We start from the raw sequence: 14,015 nt of genomic DNA on the forward strand, positions 1-14,015 counted from the left end.
ACCTATAATCTTACTTAGATTCTTAAAACTTTAGGGGCTATTTAGGTCAAATCTCATTTGGGAAATAGATGGACAGTAGAACCCATTCTTGCTGACCTTTTATTTTACATTGCATGCAACTCAGATAAGCAGTTAGCTGTGCCTGTGAGTGAGCCCTCCCAGAGGGAGAGCAGAAAGCCATTCCCTGTTGCTTCTGAGAAGAGATTGTTGTCCACTAGAAAGTTTACAGGCCACCCAAGGACCCTTTGTATCTCTGCGACACTAAGAGCTTTATGCCCTTCAGCTAATTCAACAGTAAACCTGTTTGTTTATTCATTCAGTGGTTTGTCGTTTGTGTGTCCAGGCTTTCTCTCACTGAACTTGCCACCTAATGGGTAAAACAGACATTGAGCAAGTAATCATTGGGTATTTGGAATGATAATAGCTCTTCGGTCCTATGTGAGAAGTATATTTATGGCTTAGTTGTTCACCCAGTGGATTTCAAGTTCTTACAAAAACATGCAGCCGGGAAACAGGGTTGAAGTTGTAAAGGGAAATGGTGATAAAGAGAAAAGGAGGGTAAGAAAACCAGATGAAACCACAGATGGGATTCGTACTAAACTTTCATGCCATGATGATTTATTTTGAAGCTGCTGTGGATGGAACATGGTGGGGATTTTTTTTTTAACCTTTAATTCTTAAGAAAATTATGACCTGACTGTGACCTGATTGTTTAGACTTATTAGCATGAAGAGGTTAGTGTCCTGTGGAGGACAGAGAGCTGAGATTTTAATCCCTGCCACTCCCAGCTTTGGCAGAGATGTTGAGAGAACATCTAAAGTGCATTCCATTTCCAGGGGTGACAGGGAGGATTGGTTAATTCATGTCTTTGGAGTGCTGTAGGAGTGGTGCATTTTTGTCAGTAATTATAACTACTGAAATCTTCACTTGTCCTCTTAGATAAACTGGTGCTTAGCAGGAGGTTAGCTTGTTTTGAGGTCTTGGTAGTTCCAGCCTAAAGATGAGCAGCTTTGGGGTCCTGTGTGGTGGGTACAGCACTGCAGACTGACCCCCCGGCTGCTGCTGCTGTGCTGCTGCTTGTGAGGCCAAGGGTCAGCCTGCATGCCTCTGGGCAGAAGGCGGATCTATGCGTGCTCTGAGCTAGACCCTTGTGTGATAATTCTTCCCTTTGCTGTGTCCCTTGGAATTGGAAGCAGTCATTCAGAGCAAGTTCAGTCTGAGTAGACAGAGAAGCATTAACCTCTGCCTTTCTCCTGGGCATTCTCTTGGCATCCTGGCATGCTGCCCAGGAGGAGGCTGATGGTGGGAGGAGGCTGGTGGTGCGGGGAGGACAGCAAGTTAGCTGCAGCCCTGTTGCCCACAAGGAACAAAACTGCAGCCTGCCTGTGGTTAAGACAGCTTCCAGGACCTTCAAATACTCAGAACCTAGTTACTGCAAAGCAAGTATTTCACAGCTTAATTAACTTTATTCTAAAAGAGTCACAGTAACTTTACATCACCAAATGTATGTTTTTAGTCTAGCAGAATATTGGGAAAGCTCTGCCATTGATATTGACACATGAGGAAATTAAAGGGATAGGTAACTGAAATCGCTCTTTGCTGATTTCTGATAAATTTTCACTTAGAGGCATTGTGTAATATTCCCTCCCACAGCTGTGGGGAGCCGGGGTTGGGTGGAAGGCCATGGTGCCCAGTTGCCCCTCTGTAGAGCCCGTCCTTTCCTGCAGGGGTTATTAGTGGGTTAAACTTAGAGCTATGAACAGACAGCCATTTCAGTCCCATGTGTGATGCTTGGATAACAAAATACAGCTCCCTGTCTAAGCCAGGGATTTTGATTATAAGGATGAGAAACCCACACAAAGAGGCCAAGGCAGGAGATTTATTGGAAGGTTCAGGAATCCCATATATCTGTGTACTCACCCTACAACAGGTTCCTTTATCCGTCTCCTTTCTGGGGCTGCCTCTTCTTGTCTCTGCTCCTCCCTTTGGGTTTGCAATATTGAATTTCAGGTTGGCTTCTGGCTGGTTGGACGTGGCAGGGAAGTAACTGCCCTAACCTTGACTGTCCATCACTTTTGCACTGAAGGCCCAACATTGGCTAATTCAGCCTCTTGGGTTTAGTTCAGATTTTGGAGAGGGGATGAATTTTGATTGGCTTTATCAGCGACTAACCCAGTTCCTTCAGGTCAGATGTTTACCCTTAAAGCAGTCATGACCCAGAGGTGATAGGACAGAGGGGCCCAGGGCTCTGTCCTGAACCATTGTTTTACTTACTCTGTTCAAAACCTTCAGTGGTTCCTCATCTTCCTCAAGAAAGACACAGAGAAGGCTCTTATGTAACCTGTAGCAGGGTTAGGCCATCTTTCATTTCAGCTCAGCTGCCTCTCTTCGTACCAGTACCTGCCTTGGGACTTTGGCACGTGACACAGCTGCCTGGAATCCTCTTTCCCGATAGGCGTGTGGCGCCACCCTGCCTTCCTTCAAGTCTTTGCTCAAAGGGCACGTCCTCGAGGCCATCATATTTTGAATTGTAATCTCCCTCCTCCCCCACATTCCTTTCTCATCATTTCCTGCTTTGTTTTTCTTCATAGCACTTGTCACCAATTAACATTTTTTTATGTTTTACTCGTTTATCTTATTTTGTTTATACGTTCCACGATTAAGAGGTTTTTAAAAAATCTTTTTGTCTTTCTTGTTCATTGCACTGTGACCAACATCTGGAACAAGGCTGTGTGCCTAATAAATATTAAATATCAAAGTAAGTGTAGAATAACTGCCTACTCCTGAGGTAATTGAAAGTGGTATTGATACGCCTTGCACTTTGCCTGAAACATAGGGGGAACATTCAGGAGCTACTTGTGGTAGTCTTCTCCTACTCTGGGCGTTTTATAACTTTAAACTCCTATTCTGCTATTTTGCTTAAGGTATTAAGGTAAGCCTTCTGAAGGGAGGGTGGTGAAGTCATTGGCCTGGGGACATTGCTCAGCCGATCCCCTGAGCGTTGCCTATAAGGTTGGTTCTATCTGGAGGGCCACAGTGATGGGTGATGGGAGAGAGAGAGGAAGTTAGTAGCTGATAGAGAGGAGTTGGGCATAAAAAGAAAGGGGGAGTGGAGAAGAAATGGGGATGGCAACAATTGGGACTAACCAGACAGAAGATGTATTACCTTTTTATTAATTTCTTCTTTTTTGTAGCTTTATTGAGATATAGTTTAACTTACCATAAAATCCCCTTAAAGTAAGCGCTTCAGTGGTTTTTTGGTATCTTGTGCAACCATCACCACAGCCTAATTTCAGAATATTTTCATCATCCCATAAAGAAACCGTTTAGCAGCCACTCCCCATCCCCAGACCCTATTCTAGACCCAGATAACCCCACCAATCTATTTTCTTTCTCAAGGGATTTGCCTATTCTAGGCATTTCGTAGAACAGATTGATAGAATATAGCCTTTTGTGACTGGCTTTTCACTTACTGTAATGTTTTTAAACATAATCCATTTTGTAACATGTAGAGTATTTCATTCTTTTTTATTGCTAAATAATCTTCCATTTTGTTTATTCATTCATCAGTTAATGGACATATGAGTTTCTGTTTTTTAGCTATTATGAATAATGCTACTGTGAACATTTGTGCACATTTTTTTTTTTTGAGTAGGCATATATTTTCATTTCTCTTGCTATATACCTAAGAGTGGAATTGCTGGGTCATATGGTAAGTCTTTAATTTTTTTGAGGAACAGTCTGTTTTTCTGTGTGGCGGTACCATTTTACATTCTACTTGGCAGTTCCGTAATAGGAGGGTTCCAGTTTCTCCACATATTATCCTTGCCAACACTTGTTGTCTTTTTTGAAGTTAGCCATTCTAGTAGGTGTGAAGTGTTGAGCATCTTTCCATGTGTTTATTGGGCGTTTGTTTATCTTCTTTGGAGAAATGTCTATTCAAATTCTTTGCCCATTTTTAAATTGGGTTGTCTTTTTATTATTGAATTGTAAGAGTTCTTTATATGTTCTGCCTTAAAACTCCCTTGTCAGGTAATGATTCACAAGTATCTTCTCCTATTCTCTCTGTTGTCATTCACTTTCTTAATAGTATCATTTACAATATAGGTTTTTCATTTTCATAAGGCCCAATCTGTATGTATTTTTTCTTTTGTGTTTTTGGTGTTGTATCTAAGAAACCATTAAATAACAGAGGGTGATGTGATTTACTCTGATGTCTTCTTTTAGGAGTTAGGTAATTTTAGATCTTATATTTAGGTATATACATTTAGGTATGATCCATTTGGAACTCATTTTTGTGAGGTAGGGATCCAGATTTATTCCTTTGCATGTGGATATCCAGTTGTTGCAGTGCCATTTGTTGAAGAGACTGTCCTTTCCTCATTGAATTGTTTTATAACTCTTGTCAAAAATCAGTTGACCATAAATGGGCAAGTTTATTTCTGGACTTTCAGTTTTATTTCATTGGTCTGTTTGTATTTCCTAATGTCCACACCACACTGTCTTGATTACCATAGCTTTGTAGTCGAAGTTAGAAAGTGTAACTCTCAGGGCACCTGGGTGGCTCAGTCAGTTAAGCGTCCGACTCTTGATTTTGCCTTAGATCTTGTGATTGGGCTCTGTGCTGGGCATGGAGCCTGCTTAAGGTTCTCTCTCTCTGTCTGCCTCTCCCCTCACTCTCCCACTCTCTCTCAAAAAGAAAAAAAGAAAGTATTTCTCTGAATCTTCCAACTGTGTTCTTCTTCAAGATTTTTTAGCTATTCTGTGACCCTTACATTTTCAATTTTAAAATCAGCTTGCTAGTTTCTGCAAACAAACAAACAGAAACAAAATCAGCTAGGATTTTGTCAGGGACCGCATTGAATATGTAGATCAATTTGGGGACTATTTTAGTCTTAACACTAGTAAGTCTTCTAGTCTGGGAACATGGGATGTCTTTCCTTTTAGATTTTCTTCATTTTCTTTAAGCAGTTTTATAGTTTTCAGTGCACAAGTCTAGCACTTCTTCATAAAATTTATTCCTAGGTATTCTGTTTCATGTAATAGTAAGCGGAATTGTTTTCTTAATTTTCATTTTCAGATTGTTTATTGCTAATGTATAGGAATATAATTTATTTTTGTAGATTCATCTTGTATTCTTCCACATTGCTGAACTCATTTTAGTCCTAATAGTATTTTACTAGATTCCTTAGAATTTTTGATATGGAAGGTCATGCCATCAGCAAATAGATACAGTTTCACTTCTTCCTTTCTAAGCTGGATGGTTTTTCCTGGGTTTTCTGGCATATTTGTCTTAGCTAGACCTCTAGCACAGTGTTGAATAGAAGTAGTGAGAGTGCGCATCCTTGTTTTGTTCAAAATCTTGTAGGGAAAGCTTTCTGTCCTTTTCTCTTGGGTAAGTTAGCTGTGGGTTTTTCATAGATGCCTTCTGTCAAGGTGAGGAAGTTCCCTTGTGTTCCTAATTTGTGGAGTTTTGTTTTGTTTTTCTTAAAAGAGTATTAGATTCTGTCAGATGCTTCTCCTGCATGTATTGAGATTGATCATGTGGTTTTTCCTTTACTTTATTGATATGTTAAAACCAACCTTGCATTCCTGGGATAAATTACCCACATAGTTGTGGTATATAATTATTTTTATGTGTTGCTGGACTTGGTTTGCTAATTTTTGTTGAGAATTGTTGCATTTATATTTGTAGGGGATATTGCCCTTTGAGTGTATTGTGATCTCTTCGGTTTTGGAATCAGCATAATGCTGACCTCATGATTAGGAAGCATTCCTTCCCTTGCTGTTTTTCTTTTTCTTTCTTTTTTTTAAATTTTAATTTTCATCTTTTATTGTGTTATGTTAGTCATCATACCATACATCATTAGTTTTTGAGGTAGTGTTCCAAGATTCATTGTTTACATATAACACCCAGTGCCCCAGTGCTCCATGCAATATGTGCCCTCCTTAATGCACACCACCGGGCCTTTCTGTTTTTCTGAAGAGTTTGAGGATTGGTGTTAATTCTGATTTTAAATGTTTGGTAGAATTCACTACCGAAGCCATTTTGGTCAGGATTTTTCTTTGTTGGAAGTTTTTATATTATAAATTCAGTCTCTTTCCTTATTATAAGTCTATTCCAATTCTCTGTTTCTTCTTCAGTTAGTTTGTGTCATTTAGGAATTTGTCCATTTCATCTAAGTTATCCAGTTTGTTGGATAATAGTTGTCTATAGTATTCCCTTGTAATTTTTATTTCTGTTAAGTCTGTTGTAATGTCTCCTTCTCTTCCTGCTTTTACTAATTTTAGTCTTCTTTCTTTTTTTCTTGATTGGTCTGGCTAAAGGTTTATCAATTTTAGTGATCTTTCTAAAGAACCAACATTCAGTTATATTGATTTTCTGTTTTTCTGTTATCTATTTCATTTATTTCCACTCTAATCTTTATTGATTCCTTCCTCCTACTTACTTTAGGTTTAGTTTGCTCTTCTTTTTCTTCTGGTTACTTACAAATACTGTTTAGAAAAACCAATTGTATATTATTTTACTTGGTAGAGAATTAAAATACCCAAGCAGGAATTAAACTAAAGAAATTACAGCTTAAGGGGCGCCTGGGTGGCTCAGTGGGTTAAAGCCTCTGCCTTCAGCTCAGGTCATGATCCCAGGGTCCTGGGATCGAGCCCTGCATCGGGCTCTCTGCTTGGCCGGGAGCCTGCTTCCCTTCCTCTTTCTCTGCCTCTCTCTCTGCCTGTCTCTCTGCCTACTTGTGATCTCTGTCTGTCAAATAAATAAATAAAATTAAAAAAAAAAAAGAAATAGAAATTACAGCTTAAGGTGGAAGGTTAGGTTATTGATTTGAGATTTCTCCTTTTTTAATGTGGGGATTTAATAAATATCCCTCTAAGCTTCATGTATTTTACATAAATTTTCATATATTGCATTTTCATTTTTATTGGTACATTTTCTTGAGTTAGTTCTTAATTTTAGATATATAGGAATTGCGAAGATAGTATAGAGTTCCCATATACCTCAAACCTAGTTTATTTCTAACATCTGTAATATTATATAACATCTATAACATTATTTTTGGCCTCTTATATGTGTGTATTTGTTACAATTAAAGAACTGATAGTGATTAACTACAGTTCATGCTTTATTCACATTTCCTTAGTTTTACCCATTGTCCCTTCTCTTTCCCAGGATCTCATCCAGGATACCATATTATATTTAGTTGTCATATCTCCTTAGGCTCCTCTTGTCTGTAATTGTTTCTCAGACTTTTTTGTTCTTTTAGGTTTTTATTTTAATTATATTTAGTTAATTTACAGTGTTATATTAGTTCCAGGTGTACAATATAGTGATTCAGCAATTCCATACATCAGGCTTTTGCTTATTACAAGTGCACACCTTAATCCCTATCACCTATTTAACTCATCCTCCTGCCACCCTCCCCTCTGATAACCATTAGTTTGTTCTTTATAATTAAGAGTTTGTCTCTTGGTTTGTCTTTTTCTTTTTTTCCCCTTTGCTTGTTTGTTTTGTTTCTTAAATTGCACATATGAGTGAAGTCATATGGTATTTATTTTCTCTGACTGACTTATTTTGCTTAGCATTATATTCAGGGTCCACCCATGTTGTCGCAAATGGAAAGATTTCATTCTCTTTTTTTATGGCTGAATAATACTCCATTGTGTATGTGTGTGTCTTTGTTTGTGTATGTATATACCACATCTTCTTTATCCATTCATCAATCAGTGGACACTTTGGCTGCTTCGGTAATTTGGTTATTGTAAATAATGCCACAGTAAACATTGGGGTGCATGTGTCCATTTGAATTAGTGTTTTTGTGTACTTTGGCTAAATACTCAGTAGTGTGATTGCAGGATCATATAGAGTATTTCCATTTTTAACTTTTTGAGGAACCTCCATGCTGTTTTCCACATAAGCTGTACCAGTTTGCATTTCCACCAACAGTGCATGAGCGTTCTTTGTTTCTTCACATCCTCGCTAACACCTGTTATGTCTTGTATTGTTGATTTTTGCCTTTCTGACAAGTTTAAGGTGGTGCCTCATTGTGGTTTCGATTTGCATTTCTCTGATGGTAGGTGATGATGAACATCTTTTCATTTGTCTGTTGGCCATCTGTATGTCTCCTTTGGGGAAATGTCTGTTCATGTCTTCTGCCCATTTTTTAATTGGAATATTTGTTTTTTGGGTATTGAGTTTTCTAAATTCTTTATATATTTTGGATGCTAACCCTTTATTGGATATGCCATTTGAGATTATTTCCTCCCCTTGTGTAGGTTGACTTTTAGTTTTGTTGATTGTTTCTTCTGCTGTGCAGAAGCTTTTTATTTTGATGTAGTCCCAAGAGTTTATTTTTGCTTTTGTTTTCCTTGCTTCAGGAGGCATATCTAAAACAAAAACTTGCTATGCCTGACATCAAAGAAGTTACCGTCTGTGTTGTCTTATGTGGTTTTTATGGTTTCAGGTTTCACATTTTGTTGTTTGGTCCATTTTGGATTTATTTTTTTGTATGGTATAAGAAAATGGTCCAGTTTCATTCTTTTGCATCTGGCTATGCAGTTTTCCCAGCACCGTTTATTGAAGAGACTTTTTTTCATTGGATATTCTTTCCTGCTTTGTTGACAATTGACCACATGATTGTGGGTTTATTTTTGGGTCTTCTGTTCTGTTCTGTTGATCTGTGTGTCTGTTTTTTGCCAGTACCGTACTGTTTTGATTATTACACTTTGTAATATAACTTGAAGTCTGGGATTGGGATGCTTCCAGGTTTGCTTTTCTGTTTCAAGATAACTTTGGTGTCTTGTGGTTCCATACAAATTTTAGAATTATTTGTTCTAGTTGTGTGAGAAATGCTGTTGCTGTTTTGTTAGGGATTGCATTAAATGTGTAAATTGCTTTGGATAGTATAGGCATTTTAACAATATTTGTTCTTTCAATCCATGAGCATGGAATGTCTTTCATTTCTTGGTTTCACCTTCAGTTTCTTTATCAGTATTTTATAGTTTTCAGAGTACAGATCTTTCACCTTTTTGGGTAGATTTATATCTAGGTATCTTATTGTTTTTGGTACACTTCTAAACGGGGTTGTATTCTTTCTGTTGCCTCCTAATTGGTGTGTAGAAATGCAAGATTTCTGTACATTGATTTTTGTACCCTTGACTTTGCTGAATTTGTCAATTCTAGTAGTTTTTTGGTGGGGGTTTTCAGGTTTTCTGTATGTACTGTCCTGTTATGTCATCTACAAATAGTTAAAGTTTTACTTCTTCCTTAGTGACTTGGATGCCTTTTATTTCTTTTTGTTGTCTGATTTCTGTGTCTAGGTTTTCCAGTACTATGTAGAATAAAAGTGAGAATGTACGTCCTTGTCTTATTCTTCACCTTAGGGGAAAAGCTGAGGATATTAGTTGTGGGTTTTTCTTATAAGGCCTTTATTGTGTTGCATTTTTCCTCTAAACGTACTTTGTTGAGGATTTTTATCATGAATGGATATTGTACTTTGTCAAATGCCTTCTCTTTGTCTTTTGAAATGATCATATGATTTTTATTCTTTCTTTGTTAATGTGATGTATCACATTGATTGATTTGCAAATACTGAACCACCCTTGCATCCCAAATCGCACTTGGTGGTGGTAAATGATTTTTTACTGTATCGTTGGATTTAGTTTGCTAACATTTTGTTGAGGGTTTGCTATATTCCTCTATGTTCATCAGAGGTATTGGCCTGTAGTTCTCCTTTTTTATGTTGTCTTTATCTGGTTTTGGTAATCAGGACAATGTTGGTCTCATAACCTTTCCTTCCTCTTCTCTTTTTTTGGAATATTTTGAGAGAAATAGGTGTTAACTCCTCTTCTTCTTCTTCATCATCTTCTTCTTCTTCTTTTTTTAAAGGTATTAACTCTTCTTTAAATGTTGGATAGAATTTACTTATGAAGCCATCAGGTCCTGGACTTTTATTTCTTAGGAGTGTTTTGATTACTGAATCAGTTTCATTGCTGGTAATTAGTCTGTTCAAATTTTTTATTCCTGATTCAGTTTTGGGAGGTTATAAGTTTCTAGAAATTTATTCATTTCTTCTACATTGTTCAATTTGTTGGCTTATAATATTTGATAATATTCTTTTATAATTCTTTATTTTTTGTGGTGTTGGTTATTGTTTCTCTCATTTCTGAATTTGTTTGAGTCCTCTCTCTTTCTCTCTTTTTTTTTTTTGTGAGGCTGGCTAAAGGTATATCAATTTTGTTGATCTTTCCAATGAACCAGCTCCTGAGTTCATTGATCTTTTCTATTGCTAGTAGTATCTATTTTGTTTATTTCTGCTTTAATCTTTATTTGGTTCTTCTTCATATTTTGGCGGGGGGAGGAGGCTTGTTTGGACTTGTTTTTCCAGTTTCTTCAGATGTAAGGTTAGGTTGGTTATTTGAGAGTTTTCTTGCTTTTTGAGGTAGGCCTGTATTGCTGTAAACTTCCCTCTTTCCTCTTTTGCTGAATCCCAAATATTTTGGACTATTGTATTTTCAAATTCATTTGTCGTTATTATTTTTTTATTTCCTTTTTGATTCCTTGGTTGACCTATTCATTGTTTAGTAGAATGTTATTTAATCTCCATATATTTGTGTTGTTTCCAGATTTTTTGTTGTTGTTGATTTCTAGTTTCATAGCAGATGGTAAGAAAAGATGCATGTATGACTTCAGTCTTTTTGAATTTGTTGAGATGTGTTTTGTAGCCTAATATATGACCTATTCAGGAGAATAATTCATGTGCACTTACAAAGAATGTTTATTCTGCTGTTTTAGGGTGGAATATTCTGAATATAACAGATTCATCTTGTCCAGTGTGTCATTCAAAGCCAGTATTTCCTTATTGACTTTTTGTTTGGATTAAGATTTACCAATTGCTGTGAATGGGGTATTAAAGTGCCCTACTATTAATACTATTGATTACTTTATGTTTGTTATTAGCTGCTTTAGATATTTGGGTGTTCCCATGTAAGGTGCATAAATATGTACAATTGTTACATTTTCTTGTTGGATTTTTCCCTTTATCATTATATAGTGCCCTTCTTTGTCTGTTGTTAAAGTCTTTGTTTTAAAGTTCATTTTGTCATATATGACTACTGCTACCCCAGCTTTCTTTTCACTTCCATTTGCATGATAAATACTTTCCCATCCCTTCACTTTCAATCTTCATGTGTCTTTAGGTCTGAAATGAGTTTTTGTAGGCAGCCTATAGGTGGGTCTTACTTTTTTATCCATTCTGTCACCCTGTATCTTTTTTTGGAGTGTTTAGGCCATTTACATTCGAAGTAATTATTGACAGTTATGTACTTAATGCCACTTTCTTAATTGTTTTATGGTTGTTTTTGTAGTCTTCTCTGTCCCTTCTCTTGCTCTTTTTATTCACATTTTGGTGGCTTTCTTTAGTGATTTATTTTTTACATGTTTACATGTTTACATTTTTATTATTGGTATATTAACATCTATTATTGGTTTTTGATTTGTGGTTACCATTAGAGTTGAGTATAACATCTTCTGCATATAGCAGTCTATATGAAATTGATCATCACTTAAGTTTGAACCCATTCTTTACTCTTCTCCCTGTTACATTTTAGGTATGTGGTGTCATACTTTACTTCCTTTTAATTCTGTGAACCCCTTGACTGATTTTTATAGATATACTTAATTTTACTCCTTCTGTGCTTCCTACTTTTTTTTTTTTTTTTTTTTTTTAACCTCTGCTTATGGTCTTTCTTTTCCACTCAATGAATCCCCTTTGAACATTTCCTGTAGGGCTGTTTAGTGGTCGTGAGTTCCTTTAACTTTTGTTTGTCTAGGAAACTCTTTATCTCTCCTGTTCTGAAGGACTGGCTGCAGGTTGTTTCCTTTCAGCTCTTTGAATATATCATACCACTGTTTTCTGGCCTGCAAAGTTTCTGCTGAAAAATCTGCCAATAACCAGATTATAGGGTTTCCCACATATGTAAATGTCTTCTTTTATGTTGCTACTTTTCACATTCTCTGTCATCACTTTCTGCCATCTTAATTTCTCTGTGTCTTAATGTGGATCTCTTTGGGTTGATTTTGCTGGGGGCTCTCTGTGCTTCCTGGATCTGGATTTCTGTTTCCTTCCCTAGATTCAGGAAGTTTTCAGCTGTTATTTCTTCAAATAAATTTTCTGCCTTATTTTCCTTCTGTCATCTCCTTGTGGGATCTCTGTAATGTGAATGTCATTACACATTTTTTATTATTTTTTTCTCTCCTATTCAGCTCGATTACTTTCTGTTACTCTGTCCTTCAGATGATGGTCAGTTCTGCTTCCTCTAGTCTGCTATTCATCTAGTGTATTTTTAATTTCAGATGTTGAGTTTTTCATCTCTGATTGGTTCTTTTTTTTATGTTTTCTGTCTCTTTATTGAGGGTCTCACTGAAGTCTTGCACCCTTTTCTCAAGTCCAGTGAGTATCTTTATGACCATTACTTTGAATTCTCTGTCATGCATATTATCTCTGTTTTATTTAACTCTCTTGCTGTGTTTTTGTTTTTGTTTTTTTTCCTTGATTTGGGGCATATTCCTCTGTCTCCTCATTTTGTGTCTGTGTCTGTTTCTATGTTTTTGGAAAGTCACCCATGTCTCCTGCTGTTGAAAGTCGTGATCTTGTAAAGAAGTAGTGCCCTGAAGTACGGTGTCTCCTATTCCCCAGAACCTGGTGCTTCGCTGGAGGGTCTCCTGGGTGTGTTGTGTGTGTCCTGCTATTGTGGCTAAGCCACTTTTGCTTTTAGTCCAGTAGCCTGCAGTGTCTCATTTTGCTTGTTTTGGGAAGGTTTGGTTCCTACATAGGCCAGTCTGGGACTGCCTTGGGCTTGAGTTGAGTCAGCCTAGGCATTTGCCAGAGATGTAGTAGCACCCAGTGGCAGATGCTTTCCCTGTTTTGTTCCTTGAGAAGTGTTGGTTGTGTGGGGGGTGGGGAGGAGGGGAAGGAGGTGTTGCAGTCATACCAGATACCTGTCCTTAGGCCACTGCTGGGGTCACAGTCGGACTGGTATATGAGGTTATCTTCCTCTGTCCCTGGGGTGGAAGTCACTTTGGGGTTGTGCTAGCCCCTGTTAGGGCTCTTTGCACACTGCCAGGGTTGTAGCACACATTGGAGGGGCTCTGGCCAAAAACATGCTGGAGGAAACAGGACTGCAGGAGAACGTGGGTGCCGGTGGGCATTGTTAGCAAGGTTTGTGCTGGTCCACTAAGGTAGGGGACCTTAGCTTTGGGGACTTAGGCCTGCTGGTTGGAGGGGGCAGATCTGTAGAAGCAGATCTGTAGAAGCAGAACACAGTGTTAGCAAGGTTTGCTTGGGCCTCCTGTGGGAGCAGAGGCCTGGCTGGAGGGGGCATGTCCACAGGAGAATGTGGGGGTGTGGGGGATGCTGTTAAGCAAGTTAGGTGGGAGCATGTTTGCACTGTGCTGGTTACAGCACATGCCCTTGTGTTTTGGCTAGGGGGCAGGGGAGGGAAATGGCCCCTGCCAGCTCCTTTGTTCCTGGGAAAGTCTCCCAAGGGTTTCTGCCCCTCTAGACATGCTTGAATTAGTAAGCAAATCTTCCTCCCCTAATGGTTTTTTCAAACTGCTCTTTGTTGCTGTATTTCTGCGGGGTTGTTTATTGTGCTGTCTAAGGGCAGAGACTCCGTTTCCTTTTACCCTGCCTACTCTCCCAGAGCTGAGACCACTGATGTTTAAAGTTCCAGGTGTTAAGCCCCACTGGTTGTAAGAAATTGCAAAATTTGGCCCCTCTGGTTTCCAAAGCCTATTGTTGCTAGGATGTGTCTTCCCCTTGTGGGTTTCCCCTGCAGGCTCCCTGGTGTGAGGGTCTGTTTCTCTCCCCCTCTCCATGCCCATATGTCCCTCCCTCCTGGGGACAGGCCCTGTGAGTCCATTTGGCTCCCAGCCATGTCTCTGCCCTTGCTACCCTCTTCATTGTGTCCTCTTCTCTACATTTAGCTGCGGAGAGTTTGTTCTGCCA

The 14,015-nt window shown here is 38.3% G+C and overlaps 1 protein-coding gene across 2 annotated transcripts in view; it reads left to right on the top strand.

The window, feature by feature from the left end:
* Positions 1-14,015, top strand: part of CCNY (cyclin Y) — a 224,438-nt gene that overhangs the window by 188,048 nt on the left and 22,375 nt on the right. The window lies entirely within an intron of this gene.

The sequence above is a fragment of the Lontra canadensis genome, unplaced genomic scaffold, assembly GCF_010015895.1.
Source record: "Lontra canadensis isolate GAN:19392208 unplaced genomic scaffold, GSC_riverotter_1.0 scaffold100, whole genome shotgun sequence".
NCBI classification, from domain to species: domain Eukaryota; kingdom Metazoa; phylum Chordata; class Mammalia; order Carnivora; family Mustelidae; genus Lontra; species Lontra canadensis.